Here is a 12,506-nt window from a genome sequence, read left to right on the forward strand (position 1 = left end):
GGTATGTTTGAAGGAATAGTGGTTCCAACAATGTTGTATGGTTGCGAGGCGTGGGCTATGGATAGAGTTGTGCGCAGGAGGATGGATGTGCTGGAAATGAGATGTTTGAGGACAATGTATGGTGTGAGGTGGTTTGATCGAGTGAGCAACGTAAGGGTAAGAGAGATGTGTGGAAATAAAAAGAGCGTGGTTGAGAGAGCAGAAGAGGGTGTTTTGAAGTGGTTTGGGCATATGGAGAGGATTAGTGAGGAAAGATTGACCAAGAGGATATATGTGTCGGAGGTGGAGGGAACAAGGAGAAGAGGGAGACCAAATTGGAGGTGGAAAGATGGAGTGAAAAAGATTTTGTGTGATCGGGGCCTGAACATGCAGGAGGGTGAAAGGAGGGCAAGGAATAGAGTGAATTGGAGCGATGTGGTATACCGGGGTTGACGTGATGTCAGTGGATTGAATCAAGGCATGTGAAGCGTCTGGGGTAAACCATGGAAAGCTGTGTAGGTATGTATATTTGCGTGTGTGGGCGTATGTATATACATGTGTATGTGGGGGGGGGTTGGGCCATTTCTTTCGTCTGTTTCCTTGCGCTACCTCGCAAACGCGGGAGACGGCGTCAAAGTATAATAATATATAAAATATATATATATATATATATATATATATATATATATATATATATATATATATATATATATATATATATATACATATATATATATATATATATATATATATATATATATATATATATATATATATATATATATATATATATATATATATATATATATATATATATCATCCCTGGGGACTGGGGAGAAAGAATACTTCCTACGTATTCCCTGCTTGTCGTAGAAGGCGACTAAAAGGGGAGGTAGCGGAAGGCTGGAAATTTTCCAAAAGAACGAACAGAGAAGGGAGCCAGGTGAGGATGTTCCCTCAGAGGCCCAGTCCTCTGTTCTTAAAGCTACCTCGCTGAGGCGGGAAATGACGAATAGTATGAAAGAGAGAATATATATATATACATATATATATATATATATATATATATATATATATATATATATATATATATATATATATATATATATATATATATTTTGTTTTGTCGCTGTCTCCCGCGTTAGCGAGGTAGCGCAAGGAAACAGACGAAAGAATGGCCCAACCCACCCACATACACATGTATATACATACACGTCCACACACGCAAGTATACATACCTATACATCTCAACGTATATATACACACACACAGACATATACATACATACACATGTGCATGATCCATACTGTCTGCCTTTATTCATTCCCATCGCCACCCCGCCACGTATGAAATAACAACCCCCCTCTCCCCTCATGTGCGCGAGCTGGCGCTAGGAAAAAAAACCAAAGATTACATTCGTTCACACTCAGTCTCTAGCTGTCATGTAATAATGCACCGAAACCACAGCTCCCTCTCCACATCCAGGCCCCACAGACCTTTCCATGGTTTACCCCAGACGCTTCACATGCCCTGGTTCAATCCATTGACAGCACGTCGCCCCGGTATACCACATCGTTCCAATTCACTCTATTCCTTGCACGCCTTTCACCCTCCAGTATGCTCAGACCCCGATCACTCAAAATCTTCTTCACTCCATCTTTCCACCTCCAATTTGGTCTCCCACTTCTCCTCGTTCCCTCCACCTCTGACATATATCTTCTTGGTCAGTCTATCCTCACTCATTCTCTCCATGTGACTAAACCATTTCAAAACACCCTCTTCTGCTCTCTCAACCATACCCTTTTTATTTCCACACATCTCTCTTAACCTATTATTACTTACTCGATCAAACCACCTCACACCACATATTGATCTCAAACATCTCATTTCCAGCACATCCACCCTGCTGCGCACAACTCTATCCATAGCCCACGCCTCGCAACCATATAACATTGTTGGAACCACTATTCCTTCAAGCATACCCATTTTTGCTTTCCAAGATAATGTTCTCGATTTCCACACATTCTTCAACGTTCCCAGAATTTTCGCCCCTCCCGCACCCTGTGGTTCACCTCCGCTTCCATGGTTCCATCCGCTGCCAGATCCACTCCCAGATATCTACAACACTTCACTTCCTCCAGTTTTTCTCCATTCAAACTTATCTCCCAATTGACTTGACCCTCAACCTTACTGTACCTAATAACCTTGCTCTTATTCACATTTACTCTCAACTTTCTTCTCTCACACACTTTACCAAAGTCAGTCACCAGCTTCTGCAGTTTCTCACATGAATCAGCCACCAGCGCTGAATCATAAGGGAACAACAACTGACTCACCTCCCAAGCTCCCTCATCCACAACAGACTGCATACTTGCCCCTCTTTCCAAAACTCTTGCATTCACCTCCCTAACAACCCCATCCATAAACAAATTAAACAGCCATGGAGACATCACACACCCCTGTCGCAAACCTACATTCACCGAGAACCAATCCCTTTCCTCTCTTCCTACACGTACACATGCCTTACATCCTCGATAAAAACTTTTCACTGCTTCTAACAACTTGCCTCCCACACCATATATTCTTAATACCTTCCACAGAGCATCTCTATCAACTCTATCATATGCCTTTTCCAAATCCATAAATGCTACATACAAATCCATTTGCTTTTTTAAGTATTTCTCACATACATTCCTCAAAGCAAACACCTGATCCACACATCCTCTACCACTTCTGAAACCACACCGCTCTTCCCCAATCTGATGCTCTGTACATGCCTTCACCCTCTCAATCAATACCCTTCCATATAATTTTCCAGGAATACTCAACAAACTTATACCTCTGTAATTTGAGCACTCACTCTTATCCCCTTTGCCTTTGTACAATGGCACTATGCAAGCATTCCGCCAATCCTCATGCACCTCACCATGAATCATACATACATTAAATAATCTTACCAACCAGTCAAAATACAGTCATATATATATATATATATATATATATATATATATATATATATATATATATATATATATATATATATATATATTTATATATATATATATATATATATATATATATATATATATATATATTTATATATATATATATATATATATATATATATAGATATATATATATATATATATATATATATATATATATATATATATATATATATATATATGTGTATATGTATAATAACTGAGAGTTAGTAACTGAGATGGCATTACTCTAGTCAGTAAAATGATCATCGTTTTAAACGTGATTAAACAAGGCATTGGATTCTTTTCCCGCTCTTATACTATATTCATGTTGCTTAAGTCTAACAGAAAGATCCTTACCTGTCTGAACAACATAAAATTTATCACATTTTCCACATGGCACTTTATAGATACATCCAAGAGAATTTTCTGGTGAACTCCTGATTAAGATATTCTTTATAGTATTATTGTTGCTAAAGGCAACATTTACATTAAAGGATTTAAGTAACATGGGAAGTAAAGTGAAAGTATTATTAAAAGGAAGAACTAAAAGATTCTTGGTGTCAATGGGAGGTTTGGGCTCAACTCTATAAAAGGATTTCTTTGCTAACTTAAGGGATTTATCAATGAAAGATCTAGGGTACTTTAACTTAGATCTAATAGAATATATCTTCTCAAACTCATCATCAATAAACTCTGGACTGCAAAACGCAATGCCCTAAGGAACGTTGATTGAAATGATGGTAATTCAACTGTCATGTTGAGATGAGTAATAATGGATATATGAGCATACATTGGTGGGTTTTCTGTATATGCCAAACCCAAACTTGTTTCCTTGCCTATGGTCAGACTGGTAAGGATCTTTCTGTTAGACTTAAGCAACATAAGTATAGTATAAGAACGGAACAAGAATCAAATGCCTTGTTTAATCACGTTAAAAACTATGATCATTGTACTGACTGGAGTAATGCCATCTCAGTTATCAACTCTAACTCTATTACCAAGAGAAATATCATTGAATCTTCTATCATTAAAGACACAAAGAATTATAATCTTAATATAAGTGATGGTCTATACAAATTAGATAACTTTATTGTTAATAAAATTATACGTTTATGAACGCTCGTTGTATGTTTTGGACAATCTCATGTTTACCAAATGGCGTCCTAGCTTCGTCTCTTCGATGCATATCAAGTGACTTATATTTCTTTCTTGTGTCTCTCCTGATGATGTGATTATTACACGAATGAGCACTTGGGAAGTTATCGTGTTTCATTTTCCCCGTGGACTCATAGGAATATCTTGATCACGGGCAAAATTGTCATCCTTTCAAAAAAAAAAAAAAAAAAAAAAATATATAGAGTTGTGCGCAGGAGGATGGATGTGCTGGAAATGAGATGTTTGAGGACAATGTATGGTGTGAGGTGGTGGAAATGAGTGGAAATGAGGGCTGTGGAAATGAGTGAACACGAAAAAGAGGCTCGTGAGAGGAGATAACGAGGGAGGTCTGTCTGAGTGTTGAATGGCAAAAGGTTAGAGTAAATGAAGCTTGGGTAGTTGGTGGAGAATAGAAGATATTCAGGACAGCACTACTTACATGTGCGAGAGAAGTGTGTAACATGCGGAAATTGGAAGGGAAAGGTAAGCAGTTCATATACAGAGGGTACTTAAGTGGGGTAGAAGAAATCTGGTTATGTTTAATGCCTCCAAGACCCAGTTTCTATCCATCTTACTATCGGCAATTCCTGACAAATTTCCTCTCTCCTTTTACGGTTCTGTAATTCCACCTGTTGACTTAATGAACATACTTGGTATTACTGGAACGTCCACTCTTTCTTGGAAAACCCACATTCCGGAAATAGACTAGTATGTTTCTAAGAAACTGGGAGTCCCTTTTTCGGTCGAAATTCATATGCTTGCGAACAGTCGCTCCGTTTATACACAGGACTGATCCGTCTTGCTATGGAATACAAGTGTAAACTAAGTGTCCTATATTCATTTTCACTTTGTTGTTGAAATGCATGAGACTTTCCAGCCACACAAACACTGCCCATCTTCAGTCAAACTGATCATAAATGATACAACACAATATTAAGAATACAGCAAGAATGAAGTTATATTGTTATCAATATCAATATTATCATTATTAGTATGTTCGAATTACAGAGGTATAGGTTTGTTGGGGTACCTGTTAAGATACACCGGAGTGGTGACTGATAGGGTTTTGGCATGTACAAAGTTTCATGTTGGGGAGGACAAGTGTGGTTGTAGGAGTGCTAGTCAATGTATGGATCAGAGGTTTTTTGATACATATAGGAGGGTCAGAGGAGAGGAAGTGGAGGTAAGACAGGGGAGGGAATACTATGAAATGAAAGAGACGATTGGAGTGTGTACAGGGGTACTGTATTTGAAGAGTGTATGTGAAAAATACTTACAGAAACATAATGACTGGTGTGTGGCAATTATGGATCTACTGAATCCATATGATAGTGTTGATAGAGATGCTTTGTGAATGGTGTTACGAATATGTGGTATGGGAGGAGAGCTATCAGAAGCAGTGAGGAGTTTTTTCATCAAGAGAGTAAGTCGGCTTAACAAGTAGGTAGAGAGGAGGATGAGGGGTTTCATGTAAAGGTGAGTCTGTGGTATGTGGTATGTGATGCCACCGTGGCTCTTTGATCTGCTTATGGATGGGGTGGCGAGGGAAGTAAATGCGAGGCTTCTGGGGTAAGAGGCAGGTCTGCACTGACTCGGAGGTGGTTTGCCCTAAGCCTCTGTTACTACTTGCTTATGACAGGTTCGAGTGACAAACTGCAGAAGTTGGTCTCTGAGTTTGAGAACGTATGAGGAAGGAGAAAGTTGAGAGTAAATAAAAATAAAAGCAGGGTTATTATGTCTTGCAGTGCAAAAGGAATAAGTTAGTTGGGGTGAGTTTATACTGGAGGAAACTTAAATAAAGTTAGGTGTTTTAGGTACATGGGAGTGGACATGGCAGCGAATGGAACTATGGCAGCTGAGGTGAGTCATGGAGTGGTTAAAGGGACGGATGTCTTTGGCGCAGTGAGTAACGTGTGGAGAGAAATGTCATCATTTGTGAGAGCAAAGATCTGCATTTTTGATGGTACAGCAGACCGGAAAATTTTGTAAGAATGCAAGGCGTGAGCTCTGGATGAGAATGTACGGAGGAAGATGAATGTACTCAAGGTGAAATATCTAAAGGCAATATGTAGTATAAGGAGGGTAGATAGAGTAATAAACGACAGGATAAGAAAGAAGTGTGGTAATAAGTATGACTGAACAATGTGTGATAAAATGGTTTGGTTATATGGAGAGAATAAGCGAGAGGAGAGGTTAACAAAGAGGGTACCTATGTCAAATTAGAAGAAGCAACGAGAACGGGAAGACCTAAAAATGGACGGATGGAATAAAGAAAGGCTTTGAGTGGTTAAGGCATGAACGTTCAGGAGAATGTAAAACGTGCACGGGATGGACTGAATTGGAGCGATGTGGTGTACAGGGGATGACGTGCTGTAAATGGACTAAACCAGAGCATATGAACCGCTTAGGGCAAACTACGGAAAAAGTCTGTGGGGCCTGATGTAACCACATGCAGGCAAAGTACAATAAAATACACACACACACACACACACACACACACACACTACGTTTCTGATTATGAGTCAGCACTAGCCAGCCCGGGGTTCGAATTCTATGCGTGCCAGTCGATCTACACCCAACCCAGGTGTTCATCCTGGGTACTTGGCTTAGGCCGTGCGGTTGCATGCATACATAGGAAGAAACACATGGTATATATATATATATATATATATATATATATATATATATATATATATATATATATACGCGGGAGACAGCGACAAAGCAAAATAAATATAAATAAATAAAAATAAATAAATATAATATATATATATATATATATATATATATATATATATATATATATATATATATATATATATATATATATATATATATATATATATATATAAAGTTAAGAGATGGGATCGACCCTCGAAGAGAGAAGAGGGAAGGTGACATGATCAAAACTTTAAAGTTTTGCAAAACAGATTAACGACGTGGACAGTGAACTTCTAAAACTTCTAAAATGTACCCGGTACACAACACAAAGACAACTACTCAGCATCACCATACTTCATAACCAGTGGTCCCGGTGGACGTGGCTGTCTTCCGGAGCGCTGCCTGGGTCCCAGATAAATATTGAGGAGGCTTCTGGGTCAGGGAGATAGGTAGTTATGTATGTGAATGTTTTTTTTTTTTTTTCATTTTTCTTTATTCATAATTATTGCAGGTCACTTTTATAAGAAAAAGCCATGGTGTCACTCAGATCATATTCCAGAATCTCCTGTAGCCCAGGGTTGCACTACTTCCAGGAGCAGGGAAATGTGGTCTCCTCTGGAGGAAAATGTTCTTTGACAAAGCAATACTCCCAGGGATACAGTCTCACCAAAGGTGACTTTTCACTCACAGTGTAACCTCAAGCAGGTTGATTCCGGTGTATATATATTCATATATATATATATATATATATATATATATATATATATATATATATATATATATATATATATATATATATATATTCCTGCCGATAAGGGAGAAGGGCGCCTAAGAGCGACGGGAGCTGGAAGTCCTCCCCAGATGTATCAATTCACAAAAGAAGGAACAGAGGAAAGGGCCAAACGAGGAACATTTTTCCTCCAAAAACCAGTCATTTGTGATGAACGCTACTTCGTTCACGCGTGAAATAGCAAACATGTATAAAACATAGAAAATATATGTAAGTATATGTTATGTATTTGGAAATGGATAAAGGCAGACAGTATGAATCATGTACATGTGTATATATGTATATGTCTGTGTGTGTATATATATGTATACGTTGAGATGTATAGGTATGTATATTTGCGTGTGTGGACGTATATGTATATACTTGTGTATGTATGTGGGTTGGGCCATTCTTTCGTCTGTTTCCTTGCGTTACCTCGCTAACGCGGGAGACAGCGACAAAGCCAAGACAAAGCCAATATATATATATATATATATATATATATATATATATATATATATATATATATATATATATATATATATATATATATATACTTGCCCCAGCAACTATATTCCAGGGGTTCCACCAATGCCAAGGCTGCGCCAATTTCAGTAGCAGGGAAATGATGGACTCGTTTGCAGTGAGATTTTGACGAGACTGTACGAGCAAAGTGACTTTCCACTAGTGGCCTAACTTCAAGTAAGCGAAATCCTCATACACCTATGTATGTATGTATGTATGTATGTATGAATGTATGTATATATATATATATATATATATATATATATATATATATATATATATATATATATATATATATATATATATATACTTTTTTTCATACATATTTGCCATTTACCGCGTTAGCGAGGTAGCGTTAATAACAGAAAACTGAGCCTTAGAGGGATATCCTCACTTGGCCCCCCTCTCTGTTCCTATACAGAAAACTTGTAAACCATGAAGGAAGAAACGAAGTAGGAAAAAAATTTTAAGCGCTTTCGTGTATTTCAACCCATCTTCAGAAGCAAATTGTAATAGATCACGGTAGGAGAATCTTTTACTGACACAATTGAATGTTACAAGATGTGACTCTGTTGGCATTTATTGGTGTGTCTGTAAAAATTCTCCTACCATGACCTGTTACAATTTGCTTATGAAGATGTGTTGAAATACACGAAAGCGCTTAAACAAATTTTACCTTCGTGGTTTGCAAGTTCATTTGTGATTGTCACATGTCTGCTTCGTGATTACGCCATACATATACATATATATATATATATATATATATATATATATATATATATATATATATATATATATATATATATATAGAGAGAGAGAGAGAGAGAGAGAGAGAGAGAGGTGTGTGTGTAAAAATATGGAGTTGGCAATTAGGCTACTCTGAGCACGTGTCTACATAGGTTTGTTTAAGTTGGTTACTTTAGATTAGTTTAAGTTCTGGATACATTTACTCGATATATATATATATATATATATATATATATATATATATATATATATATATATATATATATATATATATATATATATATATACTTATATAGTGTTTCATCGAGGACGTAGTATAAGAAACTTAAAGCTGGCGGTCGAGATTGTGGGTAGAGGAGCACCAAGGGGAAGTAACTCTCGTGGGTTTCGAGCGTTGCTGATGGTTTGGTTGTTACTCTTCCTCCAGCCATGGCGTCGAACCCCGCCAAGCAGAGTTCACAAAGAAAAATTGTCCAGAGTTAATACAAGAACCAGCTGGGAGGTGAGGTTAACCCTCGCACGTTCGTGATCGAAATGTGATTTACTTTCATGAGGGAAAGTACTTCATGGAATCATCGTCCGAGGAATATTTTGCCCTTCAGCGCGTTCTGTTTTCGCAGAAACAACTAATCAGTGAGGTGACCCACGTCGTGAGTGATGACATAATCTATTATGTTGTTTGGCTGAACCATCCGTCGGGATTTCAGATACCAAATGTTGATGACGATATTGGAAGCTGAAGTCACTGTTGCTCAAATGGTGTAAACGAGAGAAAAGAATTCTTTGTCAGTCCACTGGCTCTTGTTGGTGAAGTTCGGAGTCTCATAATTACGTTTTAAAATTGAGAAATAAGAAAGTTTTATATTACATCTGTTTAGCCAAATGTATCTTTTCATATTTTTCTTTTTCTCTGTTTTTGCGAGTTGATTCTCATTAACCTTCATGGAATGAAGACTTTACGTATCCGTCTTCCCACAATGACGAAGTCTGGGAGTAAACAGATATCATCACCGAACCTGCTTCACCTTGAGTCGTCACAGAGGCCCCTCCCACCTCTCTTTGGAAGTCGTTCAGACGAGTAAATAGACTTCTTTATCAGCCAAGAGACCATGAAATGTCCTCTCGAAAACTTCTCCATCGTGAGTATTGGACATCGATGAGGAGGAAAGGATGTCATAGTGTTTGTTACGGTAACCACCACCATCACCAGAGTTTCCAGTTGGTCTCACCTCGCTTTATGAGCCTTGCGCTACCTCTGCCGACCAGAGGGGGTACAGTATTGCCAAGACCCCACGAAGCAGCGTGTCTCCAATCTTGCTCTCCTTCTGAGGTCATTTATCCAATGTCTTTGCTTGGACGGAATCACGATGAGTTCTCGACACTCGTTATCGCATTACGTGATAAAGAAAAAGAAAGAAAAAAGAAAATGTTTCATACGCCACGATTACGATGATCTGGTGTAGTGAGGTTTTTAACTTTTTTAAAGAGGATGGTTTAGTTTTGAGAGTGGGCTGGTGTACTCACCTGTGTAGAACTAGCAGGTAACAATGGCGTCCACTGGTGAAGGTGTTGGGGAGACTTGACACTACACTTACACCCAACATCTTGCGCTGTACTCTTGCACAGATACACTCACTACTACACCCATCACTGATACACCCACTCAGCTAGTACCTCCTGGTCGTGCCTCTGCCCAGGTTATCCTCCCGTACCGTCTTTTTAATTATTCGACCAGCTCTTCAAGGGCGTCTGTTCGTTTCCCCACTGATAATAGTTTTCCATACAGTTTCCCAAAGGGTTATCAAGCAAAATGTTCCGAGTGTTTCGGCTGGTATGATGTGGTTGTGATATTATCATATGTAGTCTGCTACATATCATATATATATATATATACTTTCATGAACAATTGAGTTGATATTTTTCTTTCATGGATACATATGTTTGATCTTTCTGCGCTTAGGTTAGATTCTGTTTATTCTTACGTGTGGGGTTTTAGAATAAGTTGTTAGGTTTAGTTGTTTAGCTTATTTCTAAGTTCTTTATTTTAGGTAATCTTTATCACTGCCATATTTAGATTATCTTTGAAATCTATATCCCACACACGAGATAAACCAAACCCTAAGATATACTTTCTGGCATTGGTATCAAGTGATATACTGATCTTACAATTAACTTATCATGCAACACTATCTAGCGATATGCTTGACGCACTGTTATCGGGCAACAACGTTTTCCCATGGTCTCACAAAATATTGCCCAGGGAAGACTTGACGAAGCCTTCTTTTTTTTAATCCACAATGGTGGGGGTGTCAGAGCATTTAGCAACGAGCCAATGCTGCCATCTTCCTTAGCTCTCTCCCTACGGCAGGTGGGCCCGGGTGAAGGGAGCGGTGGCCAAAACTGCGACGCGATGGTTGCGTTGGTACGTGTAAAGCCACGCGAGGAGGAGCCGCTGAGAGAGAGAGAGAGTCGGCTGCGTCCGTCTGTGAGAGTGGCACGGGACACACTCCGACCTCGCCGCCGCCAACACCCTGCTCCTGCCACAACTACCACACCGTTGACTAGTGTCGCCACCTTTTCCCACTTCCTCGATTTTACATCCAGTTGGGATGGTGGGACGGGAGGTCTTGCCATCCGCACAGCCATCCATTGGTATGGAGGATGCAATAACCATTCACCAGAAAACACGGACGGGATGGGTAAGACCAGGGAAAATAACCGAGTAAATTTCACGTCCTGACGGTGGGAGGAGAAGGTGGCGGACGGGAGAGAGGTAAGGTGTGCGATACCGCGACCACAAGCATACACATGACCCCCCCTCCTCCTCCTCCTCCTCCTCCTCCCTCTCCCAGCTCTACTCCTCCTCCTCCTCCAGCTCTTCCTCACCTTTTCCCGTACTCATCATAAATGGGCCTACCTGAAAGGCGTCGTGAACTTAATTCTAAGAGAGTCGTCCATCTCATGCTCTCTGCCAGCATCTTTAACAAACGATTTGAGAAACAGAAAGTATGGCACGTATTTTCCCCTCCCACTCCACACACAGGTACGGTATTGAGTGTCAGGCGGCAACGTTTTGAAGCGGCTCACATCTCGACACAGGCCCACCCTCACTAGGAGCTCTCCAGCTTCCTTGAGGTCTCTATGGGACACAGTATTAGGCAGACGCCGCAGGTGAGAAGAGATGCCACAGGTGAGCAAAGGTGCTACAAGTGAGTAGAGGTGTTACAGTCACAGGTAAGGTGCAGGTGCCGCAGATGAGAAAGGTCACACAGGTGCGGAGAGACGTTAGAGGTGAGAGGCGGGGGCATCTAAACAGAGGTGCTCCATGTGAGAGGAGTTACTGCAAGCAAGACGCCTCGCAGCGGGGAACAAGAGAGGAACCAAAAGGTGAACGAGAGGTGCCCGCAGGTGAGGAGAGATGCCAAAGGTGTGGGAAGGTGGCGCTGATGGGCTGATGCAGGTGAAGTAGAGTACTCTTGTGGGTGAAGGAGGGATAGAGGGAGGGGGAAGGTGCTTTCGATACACGGGGGTTGCTGCAGGTGAACACGAGAGGCTGGAAGTAAGGTCAGTTGGTACACCAGGTGGAGGAGGGAGGGAGGTATCGTTGGTGTTAGGAGGGTTGGAGAGGATGCCGCGATGGGGATGGGGGTAAAAGATTAAGGAGGGTGTCGCTCGTGACGGGA

General features: G+C 40.0%; 1 protein-coding gene across 1 annotated transcript in view; it reads right to left on the bottom strand.

Annotated features, from left to right (window-relative positions):
- LOC139753613 (uncharacterized) overlaps positions 1 to 11,314 on the bottom strand; it is a 777,635-nt gene extending 766,321 nt beyond the window's left edge. Inside the window, exon 1 of the mRNA XM_071670232.1 lies at positions 10,348 to 11,314. The gene's annotated coding sequence lies outside the window, so the exon portion shown is untranslated. The remainder of the gene's footprint in view (positions 1 to 10,347) is intronic.
- Positions 11,315 to 12,506: the final 1,192 nt, after the last annotated feature.

The sequence above is a fragment of the Panulirus ornatus genome, chromosome 15 (assembly GCF_036320965.1).
Source record: "Panulirus ornatus isolate Po-2019 chromosome 15, ASM3632096v1, whole genome shotgun sequence".
Classification (NCBI taxonomy): domain Eukaryota; kingdom Metazoa; phylum Arthropoda; class Malacostraca; order Decapoda; family Palinuridae; genus Panulirus; species Panulirus ornatus.